Source organism: Nomia melanderi, chromosome 3 (genome assembly GCF_051020985.1).
Source record: "Nomia melanderi isolate GNS246 chromosome 3, iyNomMela1, whole genome shotgun sequence".
In the NCBI taxonomy this organism is placed as follows: domain Eukaryota; kingdom Metazoa; phylum Arthropoda; class Insecta; order Hymenoptera; family Halictidae; genus Nomia; species Nomia melanderi.
The window spans coordinates 23127981-23152755 of NC_135001.1; the positions used below are offsets into that span (position 1 = coordinate 23127981).

A 24775-nucleotide genomic window follows, 5' to 3' on the forward strand; every position below is an offset into this window, starting at 1 on the left:
AAATAAATGGGGTAAGTTCTTCCCTTTCTCAACGAATGTATCAACGATAAAGTAATTTCATCGAGCACACGGTTGCGAAAGAGATCATAGGACAACGGGCTAATCGTAAGCCGCGAGAAGGGAAGCGGGAATGAATGAAAATTCAAAGCGTTCTCACGGACGTTTTATAGAGTAGCGAAGGGTTAACAAGGCTTGTCCCGCGATTGTCAGCTTGTCGAATGTTCCGCCGAAAAAGAAACAAGGTCGTGGTTCGCGGGGAACAAAGATGGCAGGGTGCAATTATATTTCCGCGCGTGCGAGGGCGTACGCGTGTCGCGCGGGCACGCCAGTCAGACAAATGGGACTTTAAATGTCAGCCGAGTTTATTGTACACTCGGACGCGACGTTTCACGAAATGTCGCTTTTAATTGGGACAAGTTTGCCATTTTATAATTAAACATTCCTCCGGTTCAGCGAACCCGCTGTGTCCGTTCCCGTGAACGCTAATTCAAGTTGACGCGTTTCATGTTTGGAAGTTATAGATTTCGCCGGGGCTAGAACAGGGCGCGGCAATAATTACCTTTGACGATAGCGATCGCTGTACCTTCGATAATAGTAATTATCGCATCGCACGACGAAATGTGTTTAATATCATTTTCCTCCCTTTGGCATCCGCGTAGCGAGCTTAACATTGTAACACGCATGATTTAATTACAGAGAGCAATTTAGACGTTGCTCATTAATTCCAATTCAACGATATTCTAAGGAAATTACTTCGAGTTTCAATGGCGGAGCAGTCAATTTCTTTTCCGTAACAGTTGTAAACTGATCGATGTTTCATTCTCGTCGCTGAATGCCGTGTCATATACACTTTTAATGGTGACTCCGTTCCATTGTTTCCCCCGTTATTTCAATGATTATTTGAACGAACACTTTACCATTCATTCGCTGGAAAATGAAGATTGCAAAACCGATTTCACCGGTGTTCCTTTAATTTCGCAGGAGCGAGTACCTCGAGTAAACGAACCTTTCGAGAATACAGCCCCGCTCGTTCATTAATAATGTCATTTGGCACGTGTCATTGAAAATACAGCTACGTGTCACGTTTATTCGGGCATTTACGATTCCAAGATTAACGGAGGTATAGTAAAATGAAAGCGTTGGAACTTACTACCGACGCAGTCACCTAAGGTTGATCGATCACGTGGAAGTATCACTGGGACGATTTCTCGTCCTTGAGTGTATGAAATGAAATATTCGTGGACTATGATCTAACTTTTGTGCGGATGTTCAACTAGCAAGGGTAGTATGGATCGCGAGGAAGGTAGGCCGCCGTTCGTTTCAGGAATTTCGTCATGGAGTCGTCATCGGAGTCAGGTGTTATAGCCGCTGAAAGAACCATTGCGTGTGCCACACGTGTCTCTTAATCGTAATGCGAGCGAAATTGAACGCTCGTGGAACGCGAGGCGTTCAGAATCAAGTCGCCGGTCCGCTGAGAACATTCTCGAAAATCTCTGAACCTGATCATCAATGATGTATGATTTCAGCATAATGTCTTAGTAAATGTGTGTACCTACACGAATGCATCTGCTAACGCATCGAAAAATACGAATTTCGCGAAGACAACGACGACTTACTTCCTGCCGTTGTTTCCATTTTTTTTCGTTTGATTACGCTGCATCTATAGCGCGCATTTCTCTTTTATCAGGTTGACACTAGTGGTTCGCTTTAGATGATAATGGTGGGAATTACAGCGTGCGCATTTGTACAGTCTCGTTTGTGACAATGCTTATAAGCGGACTTAGTTTAGTTCTATTTTCAAGTTATTCATGATGAGAGTCGAAACGAAACGAGTACAGCAGAGCATGGTGGGGAGGCGTACCAGGAACTTGAACTCGAAGGCAGAAACTTTCGAGTGTACGCTGTTGTACGCTCGGCTCTCGGGCTTTTGCGTTACGCGGACACGATTATTATGGAAATAGCCGAACAATTCGGGGCACGGAACGTCGACGTCTATACACGATTTCTATCGTGCCGGGGCTTTAATTAGAACGCTCGATCATTTTTCTAAGTATCAGCTGCTTCGTCGGATTTCACGTAAACGTACGTTTCGAGTGAAATTAAAGTAACGAGTAATGCTCCGTTCTTTTAATTAGATAGTGTAATTTAAGCTTTTTGTCTAAACGAATAGCATCGGGTATTAGGTAATGAATGTAATTAAGATACTGTCTTTCGATTTTCATCTCATTGCAACGGTTGCTACTATCTTGGTACGAATTTATAATTGTATTTTATATTACTTTTGTGTCCGATTTTGATTATGAAAAGAGCGTTCGTCTTCTAGAATTCAGAAACAGTATTTACATTCCATTTTCTCTAATTAAACTAAAAGGACTTGTCGCACTAAAGAAAAATGGTACCTCGACAAAAATTAATTAACTATTTCAATTAGTCCCGTGCACTGTTTCCGGCTGCTCTAATTGCCACTAAATTCGCCGGCCGGTTCTTTTCAATTTCGTTAAATACCGTCTCGCTTTAGAGTGGCGTTGTTTTCGAGCGTATATACATACTTCCGAGTTGGCATCTTTACGATCACATGGTAAAAGTTTCTCGTGCCTTAGGCGACGTTATAGAACAAAAGTTTCCCTTCCAGAATCAGCGAGGTCATACAGGTGCCAGTGGGTGGGGTGCTGTCTGTGTTTTTGGCTCACGCGGTCGGCGATCGATAATTTAAAACGTATCGGTACGCGCCACCGATCTAAATGGTAACGGCGACGGCGGCAGTGCTCGAGTTAAGCGTTTGTTAGTGAAGCAGCTAACGCCGTGATACGTTGTAAACTGATTTCCGAAAGAGTCTACCGGAAGATCGTTTGCGTTAACACTAGAACTACCGTACCAGTCAAAATGACTGGTTTCGAATATTCGAAATGATTTTCAAAATAAAAAAGGAATTGATTTAGCCACACGCAAATTGAATTATAAATTAATTAGTCTTAATAGAAGCGCTCTTGAAGTTTCTCTAGAGGAATTTCAATTTTCACTGCTCGGTAGTTTTAGCGTTAATCTAATTTTGAATTTTGCGTGACATCTTGAATGTTCATATAAATAATCCATATAGTATATACAAAAATTTCAATACAAATCGATCTTCGTTAATTCAAAGCAGAATTGGGCAACATTCGAACATTCATTAATAAGTACGATTCATTCATTATTTGCAGGGATTATTCTACCCGTGTATTTAAATCATTCATCTTCATTCATTCGTAAATCATTCTTATAAGAAATTCAGTGATGTGATATGTACCTTTTCAAAGCAGCGAGAACAGGAAGGAAGAATATCAAAATCTATAAAAATGACGAAAAACTTGAATATAACTTAACACATTTTATAATGTGGGATTTTTAGTCTATCGTTTAATTGCTAGTCCCACATTAACGTAACATTTTGGATATGTACAACAGAAATCCAAAGTAAAATTACAAAATCAAATTCCTTATTATTTGTCGTAAGTTACAAATGTTGATTTGTTCAATGTTTCGAAATATATCAATACAGTCATCAACGCTTGCGTTTTCAGCAGCTGAAATTTAGCCGACCTACAGCGTGATAACCCTTTGCACTCGAGAGGTGACTGAGTCACCGGTTGATTAGATACCCCAAAACTATGAACTTGAATATTTAGTATTCCAAATGAAACTTTGCACTGCCATGTGAAATATTCAAATAAAATAGCTTCGTTGCATAATTTATCTGCGAATTATCGTTAAATTAGTTTCGAACAATGTCGTCTATATCTCGTCGGAAAATGTTGAATATTTCCAATAAAAAACTTTCGAGCGCAAAGGGTTAATATTTTATTTTGAAAATGAATACAGTCGACAAGCAAAATACAGCCAAAATTCCCGTAACACGAAACGCGTTAACACGTTCGCTACTAGCGTCACAAATTGGTGACGGCCGTAATCCTATATTTTGCATAATGAGAATGAAATTAATCCTATAGACACTGTTATTATAAATTCTAAATTATATTATAGAAATAATAAACTATATCATTCATTATAAATGATTAATCATATTACAGAAACAATAAACTATATCATTAATTATAAATGATTACTTCCATTATATATACATTACATTTAGAAACTCAATGACTCGTTTCACTCTCATTTTCCTAACATCTTCAAAAGATTTACCGGCCTAGAATACAATGAATTTTCAAACTTCAATTCTCTTTCTCCGAAAGAATACATAATACAACATAATCAACGAACCGTTAAATAAAATTCGCCAACCTCGCTCAACGGCAAATTCGAAAAAACGGGAGCCCGCTCGAGCCGGCATTTGTTTACAAAACGTCTGGTAAGATTCGTCGCGTCGCAGTTGGCGCGCCTGCCTAATAGGCCGAAGAGGTTAAACGAGGGGTGCGCGTGGCCGTATGCGCGTGGGGCAGAGGCGCGCGTGCACGCCTCCTGCCAGAGCTGTCCGTCCGTATCGCCGCAGGACAAGTTGTCTCCTCCGTAGAAAAGCCGTCTATGGTGGTGGTGGTGGTAGCTGGCCAAAGAGTATCCTCTCTCCAGGGACCACATCAATTTTTTGCGGCACGTCGCCGCCGTTGCCGACGGTATTCGCGCACAATCGATAGTCGTGAACCGTGCACACGTCCGGGTCGGTACACACGTGCGCGCACGCGAACGCATCGCTGGGTACACGTGTCTGTCGTCGTTTGACAGGTGCCACCGTAACCAGTGTTGTTTTTCCTCGTACACCGTTCGAACGTTCCGCGAGCAACCCCGCGGCACCGGAAGTTGTTGTCCCGTTCTCTTCTCTCTCTCCCCTGTTCTCGCCTGTTCTCGTTGTCTCTTTTGGTGAACGTACGAAACGTTCCAGTGACCGTGTGACAATCGATGCGACCAGGATCAGGACTAATCGCGCACCGTGTCCACGAACTGCTATGCAAGGCACTTGAACCGGTTCACTACGGGATACGTCGTTGCTGGTTCACGTACGGTTCGCGTCATCTTTTGTCCGAACGGGTAAGCGTTTCCTTTTTATCCATAGGGAAGCCGATCTTTCATGCCAAATGCATTCGTGACACGTTGAGAGCGTTTCTGTGTACGGCATTCGTGCAGCGTGGATGTCACGTTGTTTCAGTACTATTTACTTTCGTAACTAAGCTCGTGTAATTTACTATCGACAATTTGGAAATGCAACAAAGTTGTCCATTCTTCAAGTGGAAATTTCATTTGAAGATTATACGTTGATAATAGCAGAATATTCGTGTTTTGATCTGTGGGTAACGAACAACGTTGATTGTTAAATTAGTCTGGAAATCTTCATCGCGAGTCTCACTCGTCATTGTACGGCAACGGGTTAAGCGAACAGGGACCAACTCGCGGTTAGTTGACGGCACCTTGAGAATACCGTCTCGACGCGAATTAACCGTGTTGTCGTAGGCTCGATTGTAGATCGTACCTGGAAACGTCACTGGAACGAATGCCGCCGTATTTTTCTGCTCGCGTTAGCGCCGTTCGGCGAGGGAGAATCGAAATGATGATTATCGGGGAAATTAGGTTAACCGTGAAACGTATGGTGGAACGCTTCGTACGTCGCGTGAGCTGCGTACAGGCTCGCATGGAATGGTGTTTGTGAAGATTATTGGCAGGTTGGTAAAACACGGTGGCCCCCGTGCTGATCAGGGTAATTAGGTGTCCGCGGCCTTGAATGATTAACGGGAATCGCTGAATAATTCATTGTACGGGAAATTCGTGGATTTTGTCATTCCGTTTGATTGCGGTGCGCATCTAGATCGGTAAATAATTTAACGCTGTTACAGTGGCCATTTTATTGTGCCATTTTGAATTGTGAATAAGTTTAATTTAAATTTATATATACCCGTTTTGTTTGGTGTCCGTTTGAAAGGGACTGTTTTCGTTCAATGTTTGATTTTTATTGTCGCTGCTGGTTGTTTGTCGAGCTGTATATTTTATCGGCGAATGGGACGCGGAAAATAAAAAAAACCTCCGATGGCCGTTTATTTTCTAAATTGACTATCAGTGTCGCAAATAATGTGATCGATATGTGTCCACTAGAGCTGGGCACCGATAGAGCGATGAATCATTGGACTGTTCTTAAATTTCATTATTATTAGAAACGTTGGAAAAATTCATTTTTCTAATCTCCATTGAAATTGTAGATAATTTAACGCGTACAGCTTTATGTATCCTCGCAACGTACAAATTAATGGTTATTACAACGTGAAGGTTTCCTCAATTAACATTATTAATTATAGATTGTGTATGATATTAGTGGACACAATATCAATTGTCGACGAAAGAATTCATTGTCTTTCTAAAAATAAAGACACGTTTATTACAGTACTATTTCTGCACACTGTCTCTACCGAGATCGCATTATCGAAAATCGACAACATTGCATGATCGCGTAATGAATAATAAATGCCACGATACGTTTTTCACATTCGATAATGTGTATTTTCTCCGAACAATGGAATAATTTTCTGGTATTACCTCAACCCCTTATAATAACGTGTCAGACTCGTGAAAATTTTAAATTGAATTCAACAAATCTAAATGTCATTTATTTTCAACATAAATTACGTGTCATTGTTTATCATATCAATCTTTAACAGTTGTAGTAGACGCAGAATTAGTATAAAGTTCTTTTTTCCTCCATTAACCCCTTGGCGTACTATTTACTTTTGTTACTAAGCTCGTGTAATATTTTCCTATCAACAATTTGTAAGAAATACAAAATTTTCCATTCTACTTCAGCTGGAAATTTCATTTGAAGATAATAGATTGATAATAGCAAAATAGTTGGTAATGAACAACATTGATTCTCGTTAAATTAGTTTAGAAATCTTCATCACGAGTCTCACTCGTCATTGTACGGCAAGGGGTTAACGATAATGTTGTTCTGTCAAGCACAGCTGAGAAATGAATCATTGGGCAAGAGGTCAAATCAGACGTCCAAAGATAAATGAATTCTTTAACCCTTTGCGAACGAATGTCGGCATTTTGCTGAGATCAAACTTACATGTTTGGAACACCAAGTTACAAACAAATGATCGAATTATTCGAACAACAAGAAATCAGTGCACAGTTTCCTTATTCTCCATGATTTAAGCATTCACTGTTTCATTTAACAGAATCTGCGAAAGGTTTTGTATACTTTCAACAATCTTCGCGAAGGGTTAATGCTTTACAGGTGGTGCTTCTCATTCATAAAATAATCCATGTCTCTTAACACTAGAACTACCGAGCATTTAATACGATTAATATGCAATTCCTATAAAAATTATAGCAATAGATTATTTTCAGTTTCTTCATAGTACTCAAATGAAACTACTTACTTTCAAAATCATTTCGAATATTCAATGCTTCGAAGATATCAGCAATTGCTAAACAAAAAAATCGGAACTAGTTATTTTGAATGGTACGATAGTTTTAGTGTTAAGCAGAATTTGCTACTCGCACCGGGAGCTCGTCGTTAAAACAGTTTTCCAAAGTTTAATGAAAAACCTGTTTAATCGTTTCCATCGAAGATTTCATTAAGGAACGAGAACGTTACACTGTTGAAGATTCCTATCTACGTTTTCGCTTCTAATGAGAAGTCAAGTCAAAAACGTGAAATAAAATCGTTCCGTGGTCCGCTTCCTTTTCAACAAAAATTGAGGTTGAATTTCAGCCAACTACGTGCACCACTGAATAGGACTTGGCTAACGTGTCTGTTCATTATATGCAGTTTCTACTTATTGCAAGCACCAGTGCAACACACGTCATGGAAATTTCCGATGTCTGTTTCTCGGAAATGCTACTTCTACCATGGAACGTTATTCTACAATTTCAATTTTTCATCTTTGTGGTACAATATTTATTTTTCCACTGGTTCCCGCATTAGTAACAGTAAACTTAAATTAATTCAAATTAGTTTGTTTTAGTAAATTCAAAATTGGACGTCTAAGTGGGAAACAAAGACGTACTCTTATATTACAGTTTCTAATTATATTTATCTTTTTATTTTAAATACTACAATTTTGAATATTCAAATTCACCCTTTCCACTGCGAAACCACCGTTGCATTTGCTCGCAACAGCGCGATAAGAATAAAGTGTTTTTATTAAGGCAAATTTAAGACTGTTTCTCATGCCTCGGAAGTATCAGATTACATCTTTTTCAATGTATTTTATTCACACTTCACAATATTTTACGGTATAATATTTCCCGAAACAATTATCGGGAACGCGGCACACCAGCGCAACTGGCATTTACAGCGCAAACGGTAAATTTTGTTGCGAACAGCTTTCCAGCAAAATTAGTTGCTCGCAGGTTGAACTCACGCAACCCTTGGGCAAGCGCAACGTGAATTAAGTATAATCCGCGTTGCGTTTAATGGGTTAAAGATATTACAAAAGATTGCAGGAACAGGCCTAATTATATTGCGTTCTCCCATAAAAAGTGCGGTTTCTCCATACTTCTTCTCTCTGAAAAGGTTCACATAACGGTACTATTTTTAACCTAATTGCAACGCGTTGATAGACGATCTACGAGTAACGAAGAAGGGATTCTAAATTTACCCTTTGCGGACGAAGATTTTTTGAAATGTAAAAAACCAACAGATGAAGCTAAATTATATATCGATTGCTGAAATAATAGTAAAAACAGAAACTACGTGCTAATCTCTTGCTGTCGAGTAATTAGATTATTCGCCTGCGACTCAGTCTTCCAAATATCAACGTTTCATCTCGCCGAAATGTCGACGTTCGTTCGCAAAGGGTCAAAAAGAGTTCCTCGTTCATTAACCCTTTGAACTCTGCAGGCTCCAATATTGCACCAGTTACAATATTAACCCTTTGCGGACGAGTGTCGACACTTTGCCGAGATCTAACGTTCATGTTTGTGATATTAAGTAGGAAACAAATGATTCAACTACTCAAACGGTAAGAAATCAGTACGTAATTTCCTTATTCTACATTATTTAGGCACTCGATGTGTGATTTGGCGGAATCTACAGAAGGTTTCGTATACTCTAGGGAATCTTCGTCCGCAAAGGGTTAAATATTGTAATGAATCTTAAAAAAACTGCCCTAAAATTATTAGATCTTCCACACATCCAAATTTTGCACTAAGGAAAATAAAAGATCGAAGAAATGTTATTTCTAATTTTCGCTAGGAATATAAAAATTAGTTGCAGTTGATAGATTACAAAACAACCTGGAGTGCTAAGGGTTGAAATTGTTTAAAACTAAAATTTTCAAGTACCTTAATATCTATCAATATTCCATCATAAAATAGCATTGTAAAAGAAGTATCTCAATTACTTCAAAAAATGAAGGAGACACGAGAAAATCGCATTACTTACGGGACGACCTAATATCCGAACGAGAATCTCATCGAGAAACAACATCAGCGAATCATTGGTAATGTTTTCGATATCTCTCCTATAAAAGTATCGAGCACGGTAAGCCGATTTCGAGCGTCTTAATCGGGTTTCGCCGAAAGCGGCACACTGTTGCGCGAGTTTTCGGTGGTTTACCCCGCAAGTCAATAACTTGCGGGGGTGACTAACCGGCTGGGTTGCGTTTCGTGAGTAATCGGGTCGAAGTTCGGCGCTTGTGCCGTGGTTACGTGAGCCGAAATAAAATTGTGGAATTCCATTATGTTAATAGCCGGTCGAAACAGTTGTGATCGGCGAATTAATTTGCGTTAAGTGATAAGAACGACGACTCGCCGCGGCAAACCTCGAGCCCCTTGCACGCACTCGTCTCTCCCTGGAAACTTTTTAGCCCTCTTTTTACTGGAAACTTCGCGCTACGCTCACGTAAGCTTCCGGCGGAACACGTGGGACTGTTTAGCGCCCGGGAAATGTGGGCCACACGAGTGATTAACGATTTCATTCGGAACGATCGTTAATCACAGTTTTTCTCTTCGGCTATAATCAATTATAGTTACTTACGCATGTCGAGGGATTTTTGTCTCGTAGTATTCATATTTAATTCAAGAACAATTCAAGTTTCTCACTAGAAATATTTTAACATTTTCTGATGAGATAACGACGATACTTTGTGAAACTCGGAGAGATGTCACACGTACATTGAGGAACAAAGATATATTTCAATATTTCTCAGATTGATGCGTTATACAAAGTATAATATTAAATATTAACCCTTTGAACTCTGTAAAGGGTGCAAAGGGTTAAATTGACTTTCTGATATTCCTCTGTAGGAACTCTAAGAGTGCACCTATTTAGACTAATCGATAATAGAATAATTTATATATAATTAATAGATAATTTAGAATAATTTTTTTGATAATTTCGCATAGGAAGGTGTTCTCTTTTTTATAACTGCAGAAAGAAGACATTAGGAATGGGTGGTTTTGACTCCTCTGGTAATTTTAGTTGAGTAATTTGGTAGTGTCATTGTTGATAGTGCGACGATTAAGTTGTTGATTATGTATTGTATAAGTCGTATTTTTATCTATATAATATTTGATATGGAAGAAATTTAAATATCGGAATTACAGGGTCTATTGCTATTAATATTCATTTTCATTTGAGCTGCCAATTAGTCTTCGTTAGATTACGCATCGTGTACGAATATCCGGGAGCAAGAATGGACGTAAAATTTGTGCAAATTCGTAATTACCTCGAAATACAGGATTACGTGCCCCGTAACGTCGCGTGACTCCGTCATCGCTGTTCTTTGTCTAGTTACTCGCAGGTAGCGTTGTAGGATGATGAGTATGCAAATGAGATCTTAAGGAGGTCAACGAAGCGTAAAGTTGCAGGGGGAACATTGTACTCCAGAGTCAATGAAATATGAGTACAACAGTCGCTGGCTTCGTATCAAGAACGATCATTCTGAATACAATAACTGTGTAGCATCAATTCGATTCGATTTTATAAATTAGATTACACGCTGAATATCCAAGGGATATAATTAGGTTGGCTAAAAGGTCCTATAAATTTTAAATGCAGTTTCAAAAAAAATTTCACTCTGTTAACCCTTAATGGACCGGAAGTATGTCAAGTTGACTCGCCAAAAATACCGTAACAGATAATAAGCATAAAAAAGTTCACAGAAGTGACTTGGTACATTACTTAACGCGTTGATTGGAAATATTACGAACAATAACAGTGATAAAAGTAATAAAATGATTTTTGATATATACTTCACTCTCTGAAATTCTTCTATAGAAACTTCAAGAGTGCTTCTGTTATGACTAATTGATTGATAATTCAGTTTGCACATCGAACATCAATTTCTTGAATAATTTCTCAGAGAAACATCTGTCTTTATAATTGCAAAAAGGAGGAATGAGAAATTCTGACTTGGTAGTTTCGTAGTTCTAACTATTGAACTATTCTTGTTTCATTCGAAAATTGTCTATTATTTTTAGTTATCCCATCAGTAATATTTATTATCACGAAAAAGTGAAATGACAAAACTGACTAACTTAATATTTCAAAAGAACGACGGAGGAACTTATTGGACGCTTCAACTTCTCGAGACAGGGGCGCCTCTCCTGTTGCCCTAGAAGATTCTCATAAACAATGAACCTACAACTCCGACAGAACAATGTGACCAGTAGGTCAGAAATGTTCACAGAACAACAGGAGAAAATTAAGTAGCTCGTCCTGCAGTGGTGGACGTGCTTCCGTTAAGGCGAATAGGCCGACTCTATTTCTTGTTTGGACAGTTTATGGATGGGTCAGGGTTCAATCAGGCCTTGTCGTAAACTGTGTACACTTTTAGGTGAGATCGGTTACTGGGTCATTTGGAGCAGCTCAGTCTCTTGGTTTACACCTTCCAATGAGTTTTGAATCGATCCCACAAACATCTGGAATTTGACAATTTTTTTAATAATGACACTTGACAAACTTTCTCGTTCTATTGCTGCAGAGTAGTTTCGATAAAGTCGAGACTAAATTTATGGAACTAGTCACTCTGATGGATATCGAATTTTTTAAAGATTATTTCGTAACAGTTCAAGTCGATTTTGATTGATCAAATTTTTTATTGATCAAAAGCCAGTTGAAGGGCACAGTAACTTCTATCGAAGAATTGATTTGTTCGCGTTTAACACTAGATTTACAGAATCTGCGAATTTGAAGGACATAGAATTTTTTAATCGTTATTTAGTCACAGTTCAAGTCGATTTTGATTGATCAAATTTTTTATTGATCAAAAGCCAGATGAAGGGCACAGTAACTTCTATCGAAGAATTGATTTGTTCGCGTTTAACACTAGATTTACAGAATCCGCGAATTTGACATAGAATTTTTTAATCGTTATTTAGTCAAAGTTCAAGCCAATGTTGATTCGCGCAATTACGCGAACACGCGATGGAATACTCTGGTTTTGAAGCTACAATTCTCGCGATTTATACAGACGAACACGTAGTTTCCCGGGAACAATAGAATAAAATGCAGAATAATCATCCGTGAATCTACCGTTGAAATTCCGTAGAACAGAATCATCGAGTAACAGCAACGTTAACGTAATAGTCGATGTTTATTCCGCGAAAGTTCTCGTAATCTCAGAGTTCGTATTGCCTGGCACAATGGAACTGAACTTTGTAACGTAGGTGCGAGTTCTAAAGGTTACCTCTTCAAGGAGGAGGGCTCTTTATGAATTAAAATTGCAACGCGAGAAGCGAACATACATTAGCGCCGCGACAAAGCGAACTGCTGCCGCAACAATAAAACTTCGGGTCGACGGTTTCTCTTTCTTCTTTTTCCATCGACCGAACGAATTCTCTTTGTTTCCAACTTCGAACGCTGGAACCGAAATAGAAATAGGTCGTTTTTCCTTCTTTCTTGCGTCGGCGATGGCCACGTCCATGCTTCTTCTTTAGAGATCCCGATGGGGTGTGATGGAAATGGCGACGTTCGTTTCCATTTGAAAAACGAACCGGTTGTTACGGCGAGTTTTATATTACTCCCAGAAGTGCACGACGCCTGAGGAATTTCTGATTCACGGATTACGGTGCTGCTTTATTAGAATCGCTGAATGGATCGCGATCGTCGATCTATTGAAGCGTTAACCTAATGATTCCTGATATTTTTCGAATCGTCGTGCACTTTTGATTATAGGGAAGGTTGTCTGGATTCTAAAGTGACTAACTTTATAAAACTGACGACAGAAATGTGCAACTGTTGAAAAATTGACGCTTTGATCTGATAGTTCTTAATTTTTCTGAAATTGTGGTGCACTTTTGATTATGGGAAAAATTATCTGGATTCTAAAGTAACTAACTTTATGAAACTGACAACAGAAATGTGCTGAAACAGAGTTTTCATTAAAACAAATGGATTAGAGATTACGTGGCTATTATTCTCGATGACGTGGTTCCACCGTTGACGAGGAAAAATCATGAAAGACGAGTCAATTAATTAATTAGTAAATGTAACACGTTCTGAGCTACGTTCATTGCGAAATATCTGATTATAAAAATCGTTAGACTCAAAAGTTTATATAATAATTGATACCTCATGGAACTTAACCAACTTTAGAATTTTCTATAAATTAATATCTTCTATTATATTATTCTAATAAGGTAGAACACACATTAGAAGATAATTCCATAATTATCGTTCTACCTGGTCTGGTATAATCATCTTCGAAATATTCTATTACACGCAATTAAACACTTTGTGTATATAATCGTTTGGAAGCGTAAATTCCTTTGACAAAGAACCCTCCCATGAGAAAATATAATTTCAGAATTAATGAAATGTCAGATGTAATCTGAATGGCTTTTATAAATCTCCGGTTGTCGCGACTGTTCTTAATAAGCTGCCTTTGTCTCCTCCGTTCCATTATAAATCGCCTTCAGCTCGGAGTTCGTAGTTTAAGATGTGGAATTGATTACAATATCGTTCCAGCGCTGCGGCATGATGATGCGAGATAAGTGATTTCATTAAAAGTATATGCAGCCATCGATTTATCTGCGGCGTGCCGGCACTAACTTTAATGTGAATATAAATTCGTAGGCTTCTCCGAGGAGTGATATCGTAAATCCTCGAATAAATAGACCTTTTCAAATTACGGTGAAATTTATTAGAATATTCCATCATTATAATCTGATTAATAGTATCGGGAGAAGGAATATTATTTCAGCCTCTCTTTCTCAGTTTTCTTTTCATTAAAAATTGTTGCTTCACCTAAACACAAGGTTACCGATTCTTATATATAAAATGTACATATTTGTATCCACATAAAATTCTTTTGTATATTTTCTAAAAAAATCGAAAATTTGTAGTGAAGTATTTTTGGGAAACTTGAAAAACTGTAGAACCTTTTATTTATTTATTTTATGAACTTATAACTATAAATTCAAGTTCATAAAATCTATAGTTTAGATATTATGTTTTTCGTTTATATTTAATAGTGTTGGCTATACGACTGATTTTATTTATATTTTTCGTTCATTTTTATGTGTATAATATCACTCACATAAATTTCTATAAATGTTTTGAATACATAAATCCAAAATGACAGCGAACTGCTGTAATGTTCGCAACAAGTAGAATGATACAGTAATGGACAGACACGTTGGTTTAGTCGTACTTTGTGGCACTTGAGCGTGACAGATATTTGTTCTCAGTGAAACAAGCATAGATTCAACGGACTGTTCCGTGTGACACTCTACAATATTCTATGAAGTTAGGAATACCATCTATTTGATTCATGGAGAATAAAGTTGCTGTTATCGTTGTATAACTTTCGTTCTACATTTTATTATTCAACTTCGCTTCGTATTATGTCTCCACTTTTGTCTGTTAAATCTACATTTCTAATATAATTACATGCAAAGAACAGTCACATGTTCATAAAAATTCACAAATCAAGAAAAAGGGAATGGGTGTATTTTTATGCTTTTTATATCACATGCAAAGTTCTCTGTTAAATATCTGTATCATTCGTGATACGTAATTCATCTTAGAACTTTGTTGTATTCCTTTATTCTTAGTTATCACGTTAAAGATACGAAAGTAGGTCGGAAAGAATGATTAATTTTACTGTGACCTTTACTTTGACATTAAATATGATCATAGTCAAATCAGTTTCATTAAATCGCAAATCAGATATCGCAATTTATATTAAAAGAAACATGCAAGTTGATGAAAACAATTGTCCGTGCATTAGAAATATCGTTCATAAAATGATATTTTCCTAAACACTCATATCATCTGTATGAATTAATTATCGCAATAGTCGAAGTAGATTTATTAGGTCACAAGTCAGATATCCGAACGTGTCGATTGCTGAAACGGCCTCGCGCGTGTCATGTTCCGATGCGTCCGCAGGATCTCGTGTCGCAAATGAGACTGTCATTTTTCATAATATCCCTAGGGACGGAACGAGCGACTGATACGTATCGTGTTCACTTGGATGCATAAAGTTACCGTTAAATTTCAACTTTAATTGCGACGTTAAGTTTCCTTAACCAGTTAACCGTGGAGCTTAGTTGGAAAAATCTCTGGTTCCGCAATAAAATCGAAAAATGTGTGTACTCGTCGAAGGACGAATGCACGTGGAGTATATTTTAATGAAAAATCAAAGCGAAACAAAGAAGAGTTACATGTTTGAAAAAATAAAGAATTCATCGTTGAAAGAATTAGTATCGTGTCAAGCTTTACGATCACGTGTACACTCGTCAAACACAGTGAACTGGTTAATGATTCTCTGATACGCGTAACTTCTTTGCAACAAAGTTGCGTCGTGTGTCGTGTTATTGCGCAAGAAAATTGCGTCCACGCTAGTGCAAGGGTTAACAGTGCATATTATTGCGAAAGAAAATTAGACGTGTTCCTTTCAACTTATGTCATTATGCGCCAGAAGGTCGTCGCGGAGAAAGGCGCGCATCGTTTAAGGAAGTAGGTTAGGTTAGGCTAACAATCCTGATAAGTAGAATAGATAAACGCGAGTAATCTAAAAACACGACTGTCGGACGAGGCCGTGAATATTTCGTCATTTGTTTAAAGGGTCTCGTCGTGTATCGATGATCGAACGTCAGCTTCGCAACGGAGTGATAGCCGGTTTTCCGGCGAATCGATTGAAATCGATTCCGTTCGAGTCGTAATGATTCTAACGAGCTGCTCCTCGTTACGTGTAATGATGTTACGCGAGTATCATTTTTAAAGCAAACTGCCCCGTGTGTGGTTACATTGTTAGTCATCGGTTCTATCATCCTTTACGAGCAGTGAACGCTCAAACTACCGAGCAATTGGAGCGCCTTATTTCCAGTGTTCTATCAGAATTAACCTTTTGCACTCGATTGGCGCATCAAAATTGTCAAATTTCGTATTTAACGTTAAGTCTTGAGTAATCTGTCGATACGTGAAATGTGGAAATAAAATGCCATTGCTCCCCTTATTTTGTGAATAGATTCCTCGTTGAGTTTACGAAAATGTCATTTATATCTCGTAAAAATAAATTCAATGTTTCTAGCGACAAAATACACGCGAAATAAAGATTCTGAAGTGGGTCGATTTGACTCGTCCGGTAGTTTTACTCTGGAAAAAGTTTATAGAATCGTAATCTAGTTTTTTGATTAAATAATCGAGTACTCATTGCTAATAATACCGAGAGTAAATAGTTTGATTGGCATTTCGATTTCTGTAGTATCGCATTTGGTACGTGTACAGTGTTAAGTGTATTGTATATAATTACATGAGCATCGATGTGAATATTGGATTGACGTTCGGAAATGAAATTATATGTTATATTAATACGCAATGCCGCATTACAGCTTCACCGATTCCGAAGCATTCGAGCGAGCAAATGGACAAATTTAAAGAAAAGAAATTTGTATGAAATAAAACAAAGTATAATGAACGAATACAGTATCTTCATGATGATATTACATGTTTCCTATTTTATAATCTTGGTATGTAGAACGATCGCCATCTTCCCGTTCAAATCATTTTTGACTACCACAATCCAGGCATAGCATATGCTTAGAATTTTTCTCTTTTCCCAATGAATTATTAATCAGAAAGTAGCCGCATCGATCAGAATTGAGAAAGAGATCATAGACCAAGAGGTTAAAGTGTCAATGAACTTTTTCGTCGAAGCACACAAGGAAGTTCTCATCCGATCGGCCCCCAGGTTCCGTTCATACGAGCATTCCTCTCCTGCGACGCCGCTCCCTTCCCGCGGGGGACATGTCCACTCGTGACCCTTAGGAATGAGTCATTTAAAATTGATGCCGAAGTAGCCGGGCACTGGATATTTACTATTGACTTCGAAACTCGCGTGACAGAACTGGCTTCGTCTACTTTCCGATAGACAAGCGGTCGCTCGAGAAACTAATCGTGGAAATGATATCGGCGAGCACCAGCGAATTGCGCGGAATTCCCGTGTCAGCGAGTTGATGACTGATTGATGGTATTATTTAAGATGGTCGCCGCTCGTCTCGCCTTTGCCACCGCGCGATGGTAATGAATAGAGGATATTAGAGCGACGCTAACGCGGAAGGAGGGACGCGAAAGGGATAAAAATAAATCCATTTCATAATGCACTCCTATTGGAGACACCGAGTAAAAGGAGGAAATAAGAGAATGCATTATTACGGCTTCGAAAGTATCGATTGTACGGCTCTATTTATTCTGGCGTGGACGTCGGTTTGTTAAATATTCCGATTTCCGCTAATTAAATTGACAACAAACGGGCTGCGCCTGCCGGCGCCGCGTCGGCTGACAAATGGCCGGTGCAACTTGAAGAACCGGCTGTTGCATAAATGGCACGCGTGCGTCCGTGGCGTCGCCAATGTACGCTTGGTTCACCATGTCTGTGTTGAGTTTCGGGAAATTATACAAAAGTAAAAACTATAGCTATTTGTTGAACTATGAATTAGTATAAGTTGTAGTTATTAGTTGAACTATGAATTAGTATAAGCTGTAGTTATTGGTTGAACTATAGATTAGTATAAGCTGTAGTTATTAGTTGAACTATGAATTAGTATAAGCTGTAGTTATTAGTTGAACTATTAATCAGTATAGACTATAGCTATTAGTTCAACTATTACTAACATAAAGTATAGCTATTAATTGACCTATTGACATAGTATAAGCTATAGTTATTAGTTGTACTATAAATTAATATAAGCTATAGCTATTAGTTGAACTGTTAATTAGTATAAACTATAGCTATTAGTTCAACTATCACTAACATAAACTATAGCTATTAATTAAACTATTAATTACTATAAACTATTCATTAGTATAAGCTATAGTTATTAGTTGACATATTAATTAGTATAAACTATTCATTACTATAAGCTATAGTTATCAGTTGACCTATTAATTAGTATAAAACATTCATCAGTATAAACTACAGCTATTAGAACTATTAATTACTATAAACTAATCGACCGGAGAAGTCGATCCGGTTCGCCTCCGTTTACCCCAGCAGTATCATTAAACCTAAGCAGTTTCACTGAAAGAACGGAACAATAAAAATGATTTCTCATTGTTGAAGTAACCTTTAAGGTAGCTGTGTCGAGACACACGGCAGCGTCTCTACACACAAAATTGAACAAATTATTGACGCAGACCTCGTATAGTCGCAGTCACATGAAAAACTCGAGGCGCTCGATTAGATCAAGCGTAGACTAGACGTCTCATGCGAGCTACACTGACACTGACGAGTTCGTCTAAAGGGAGATGTCTTTGTTCCCAGCGGCGTTCCCTCGCTCACGTGACGTCTAGAATCCCGAGACAGCTTCTACGGAAGTGTAACAAATTGTTTAAACACGTTATACCGAGTAACATGCTAGAATTGCTTCGAATGTTATATATTCTACGATTAGTTTATCGAAAGAATGAAAGAAATTCAACTAACGCTTCGTGTGGTTTAATTTTCTGCCCGATTTTCATGCAACAGCCAATGTTTACAAATTTTTAGAGTGTGTTAGAATTAGTTGAGTGTGAATGATACTGAAACATTTCGATTTTTTACAGAATATTGATAATTTAGAAAGTATTACGAGTAGGATGTGTAATGATTCTTGAGTTTTTATAGGTATTTTCGTAAGGAAATGTTAATTAATAGCGGTGAAACATTTCACAGTCACGTGTGTACGTTCCGTTTCACTTGTTTGCCAGTTGACGATAATTTCTTCGACAGGCGGAGGTAGTTCAACTAATTCCACGCAACTATTTACAAACAGAGCTCGATACTTCGCGCGCAACCTTGCAGTTTAATTCCATGTTTCACAGTTTATTTGCATATAGATTCGATCGTTCATTTTCCAGTCGAAAGTTGTAAACCGAGATTCTTTGGTGAGTGATCGTAAAGAGTCTAGATAGTTTCAGTTTCGCAGCTCAATATTTTTATTATTAGACATTAATTTTCCTATTATGTGCTTGCCAATCGTAAAATATTTTTATAGCTTCAACACTGAAAACTGAAATGGAACTTTTTAACTAAAATTCGAAGTCGATTAGGAAATGTGCACATACTTTCATCTTTTCGAATGTCCGCTCGAACCATTTGCAAAGTAATTTCCATATGTTACGCAATACATAAAACAAAACCTCCTTTTCCAAAATCAAAATATTCATTCAACGTTATTCTGTTATAAATAATAGACATTCGAAATATTTTTTCGTTTTTAATCTTGTACTTTGAAGATCACTGTGTGGTACGTCGTTGAATTTATCTTGGCACATAGTTGCACATGGTTTAAAAAGACACGTATAAAGTATTTTCATTTTGCTAAAAAATTGCAGACCATTTTTATCCTCCAAGGAGAATTCAAAACAGCAAAATATGTCACGTTTAGGTTGAAATGGTATTTCTTCTCTTCTCGTGAATGCATGAACACTCCGCGGTATTAATTTTTAATTGACTCGCTACTTCCGTAACATAGCGTGACCTCCCTGCAACAATGCTAAAGCGAAAATGATAATTTACTAACGTCCATTACTAATGCATCGTTATGCAACTCTGATCTGTCTTCATATTCCACATAAATTTTAAATGCATTACATATCCTATATTTCCTATACTTTACACTCCACTACGAGTGAAAAGAATATATAAACTATAATTTTATTATAATATTGTAGGAGAAAGAGAATTCTATTAGAAACAGTATAATTATTTCTTAACAACACACAATAAAACTCCAACTAAATCAAACATCGCACACACTATTTATATACTCAGATGCTGTCTCACTCGCACACTTTCTAGAACATTCTTTCATTACCATGCATTAACTTCACATATATTTGGAATATTCTAGATTCATAAAAACGAACATTATTAACATAAAAATCAATATAATCTAGAACATTCCAATGCTTTGAACATTCATTCAAAACGCTCACACAGTCGCGTCATTCATCTATTACACACATTCATCACTCATCAATCTATTTATTCACACATTCAAATACATCCATTCCCACAATATAATCAATTCAAGACATCGTTTTTTTTCTCTAAAATAAAGCACCTCATCGTCGGGTGAATTTCGAGATTTCTCGAGAACGTAGAGCCGCGGCGTGGAAACAATAAAATGTACGCGGGCCGGTAAATTGGCGAATAAAAGCATTTCGAAGTACGCGTCTCGGTGTTACGAATAAGAGCGGTCGAAGGGCAAAGTGCGCGTGGCCGACTCTAATGCGAAAGTAAAAATTCCTGTTCATGGGGAAACAAACACACACACACAGACACACGTGAATCGCGAAAACAATGCGTGCCACATCTCGAAGTTGTCATGTAGCATCTCTATTTTTGTTAACTCGTGACGTTATTGATCACTCCTATAATGTCACAACATTTACCTTGTTAATGTGTCACTGACCATGAGATACTTTTACCTGCGCGACGTTTTATGTCTTTTTTCTAACGCCGCCGGGAAATTTGTGTTGCTCGATATTCGAGCGTCTGACGCTGATTAATTGAAAATTGATGGATGGCGGGGGCCATTTTTATTTTCGCTTGTACGGTGTGTACAGTGAAGATTAAATTTCTAATGCAGAAATACGAGCTTGAATTTTCAGGCTTGAAGTACTGTGAGATATTTATGCTTCGTGAATTATATTTCGTAATAAACTGTTTTTTTTAATATTATATTTTAGTGGATTTGTAAGGGATTTTAAAATGATTTTTTTATTTAATTTTAGTAGACACCCTGTATGTATCTTACGTTGCGAACGTCTTGTCAATTTTACTATTTCGACTTTCCCATGCAGGCACGTTAAGGAGATCACTTCGTCGTTATTAAATTGTTCAACGAGGTATTAATAAAGTTTTTCAACTTCCATCGAACACAAGTTAATTGTCGCTGTTAATAGACGGAAGAAAAAAAAGTCTATATATGAATATCACATATTTATAATTCACGGCGTATTTATACGAAACCTTGAATTGCTATTTGCAAAATGCACCTAGCACTCCACGTGTAACCTTTAGCACGGTCTCAGGCGGGTCAGAGTTGACCCGCTGCTGTTTTCGAAGGAACGAACAAGAATGTCCCCTTTAATATTAGAAACGCAGCCACTGTTCCATCGATTGAATGATTAGAGTTGGTCTTGTGTACTCTCAATTACTGTTACTATCCCTCGAAGAGTTAAATAAAGCCCGGTTACGTGATATGCGTTACGAGGTCACGTGCGCTATCTTGTTTAGACACATAATGGAGTAAAGGACGGACAGCTGGAGGAAAAAAGATGATAAAATAGCGAAGTTTTTGTCGAGACACTTTGTCGCATTGGCACAATGTTATACGTGGTTGTTTCGTGTCGAGTCATCGGGTGTCTGAAAGGTATGGTAAATATGTCATATCGATGAAAGGAAAAATGGTAAAGTGGGAAAATTCGAATTGTAGTTTTCTTCGTGATGCCATAATACGATCCGTGACTGTTCCATTTAAACGAGTTACAAATTAAGGTAACCAGCGAAAAGAAAAATGGCAAACTGATGCATTGGCACGCTCCGTTGCGAAGCTCTAAAATTATCTTCTATTATTTCACGCGGTGATAACGGATGTTTGAGAGAAAGTCTACTGGTGAAATGGCAAGGTTCGGATCGAAAGATCTTCTCAGCTTTTTATAATGTTATTTGAGCTTATTTAAACGGCTGTAACGGGTGTTCGAAAGAAAGCTACCAAGAAAAAGTATAATAAAATATTCTTGACTATCTCACCGTAACAACGGGTGTACACTCAGTGTTCGAATCGTTCAAGCAAACAGCGAACCGAGAAAATTCGAATGGACACGCTTCGCCGCGTTACAATCCTTGGTTACTCCACGACTCGGTAACGGGTGTTCAAAAGAGAAAGCGTCGATAAAGAATTGGTGAAACAGCGTTGGTATTATGACACTTCGCATCACTTCGAAATTATGCATTATCGCTTCACGCCGTAATAACGGGTGTACGAAAGAAAGGCCATTGGCGAAAGAAAAATATCACGTGCGGCGATAAGGTCACTGTCGGCCTATGAAGACACGAATGGCGAAGCGTGACTATATACCGGTGGCGATCCGTTGTTGTACAGTTTCGCTGAACTAGACCCAGTAACCGAGACACATTTCCTATCGATTCCGTTTCACACGCACGTAATGTGTACTGGGAGCAAACACTTTGGCGTGCACGCGTGCACACCGGTGACCGGGTACACACGAACGTAAAGGAGAACTTTCTGTCTATAACAGTGACTCTCAATCTATGTTCCGCGCTTCCCGCGATGACTGTTTGTATTCAACGCTGGAACTACCGAGTAATTCGATTAGATTTTCCAATTTTTCTATAGAAACTCGTTGCGTCTGTTGAGGTTTCGATCGATTGATAATCTAGTTTGGGTAGTTTTAAATTTCATACTCACTTCCATGAGGAGCATCTGTTCCTTTTCAATCATTGCAGAAGCATGTAGAAATTGGTCGTTTTCATCATTTGATAGTTCTAGTGTTAAATGTACCCCTTACGTACCTGTGTGAAGCCATAGTATAATAATAATATTCAAGTATAGTAATTATAGTAATAATATAGTGCCTATATGCCTATCACCTATGTAAAAGCAACGTATAAAATGTAAATCTAAACTATCCGTCGATAGTAGTTGTCAGTCACCAGAGAAATGGGATCCTAATCGTAAAGGGTTGAAGTAAAAAGCACAGCTCGGTTGCCGTTCGCGTAAAACGAGTGCGAATCGGGGGTGGGCGTCGAACGAGCATTCGTTCGGTCGGTGTAAACGCACCGTAAAACGACTGCTTCGGTTCGGAAGGAAAATTGCCAATCTCCATCGCGACGGTAAACGCCGATCACTCCAGCGGTATCGATGCTGCAACGTTGTTTGAGCGAGTATTTACATACGTCGGCGGCTTTTCTGTAGCGGCAGTGAAACTGCAATAGCGTGTTTCATCATTCAATTTTCAAAAATCAATTAATGGCTGTGTTATTAACCACTTGCGCTGGAAAGACGCGCCGAGACGTTTCTGTTCCAAAATTATTAATGTCTTTCACGCATTGATAATCTTGCCTTACGCCTATTGGATTGTTTCGAAACGTATCACTCTACGCATGATTAACAAACGAAATTAGTGTACACGTCAGCGTGGAATAGCTAAAAACAAAATTCATCGCGACTTTGTCAAATCTCTGAATTCATTTCCAGTTGAATTGTTGAGCATTTTAAATGTTCAGCAGAAGATACTAATATTGTATGCAATATTCGTCTTCGGAAGATTCAGTTTCATGGTACACGCGTACCCGAAAAATCTTGCCGCGTACCAGGTTGAGAACCGCTGGTCTATAAGTCGGAATAACCGTGGAGGAGTTCTGTCGATTATAATCAAGCGACAGCGCTCGGATACATTATGTTATGGGCCGAAGGATTCGCGCGACGATTGTTTTTAGTGGTTTCATTCGACGTCGATTGGTTACGTGCTACAAGTATCATGGAATCACTGTTCATTAGGTTTCGAGAAGTAAGAAGTTTGGAGTTCTTGTTTCGTAAAATAAAATACTTGACATTAGAACTACTGGACTGGTCAAAATGGCACATTCCTGATGTCTTTTGGCAATTATTACAAGAATAACAGATTTCTCTGAGAAATTTAGCTACACGAACACTGAATTGTAAATCAAAGTCTCAATAGATGCGCTTTCGGAGTTTCTATAGAGGAATTTCAGAAAGCTAATTAACTGCTCAGAAATTTTAGTGTTCAGGGTCTTTACGAGTGTTCGGTAATTACGTATTTATAGTCGTTTAATCAATTTTTTAATAGACAGTTACAATCTCGAATTAATAAGATATCTCTTGTAACATAGCTGAAATTTATTTTGAGGAACATAATTAAATTTGAAGTCTATTCATATTCTTTCTGTGGGTGGAGTGGATATCTAGAGCGCTTACGTGGATAGAATCTGCCGATGATTCCAAACAAAGAAATTGGGTTCTGTATTATCGAGTTCACTTTCCATTAGTGAAGATACTCTGTTACTTCTCAGTGAACTTGTGTCGTGTATTTCAACAACATTTCCTGATAATCTCGCCCGGTCACTAACTTTGTCAAATCGGAACTTTCAAACTGAAATCCAGGTCACTTCCTGAACTGCTGACATTCGACACTCCGGTTTAAAACCGGCTGCGCCTTACGGAGTGATCGTATTTATACCAACATTACTTATTTGCACGAAACGATCTCCTTATAATTAGACCGTCGATGTTTACGCCGATTCATGTTTTTCGTGAACAAATTTAGACACTCGAATTAATCAGAGTTTCACTTTGTCTCCCTTAACGA

The 24775-nt window shown here is 38.1% G+C and overlaps 1 protein-coding gene across 1 annotated transcript in view; it reads left to right on the top strand.

The window, feature by feature from the left end:
• The first annotated feature begins 3993 nt into the window (after positions 1 to 3993).
• LOC116429213 (uncharacterized) overlaps positions 3994 to 24775 on the top strand; it is a 35921-nt gene continuing 15139 nt past the window's right edge. The window contains exon 1 of the mRNA XM_031981898.2: positions 3994 to 5022. The gene's annotated coding sequence lies outside the window, so the exon portion shown is untranslated. The remainder of the gene's footprint in view (positions 5023 to 24775) is intronic.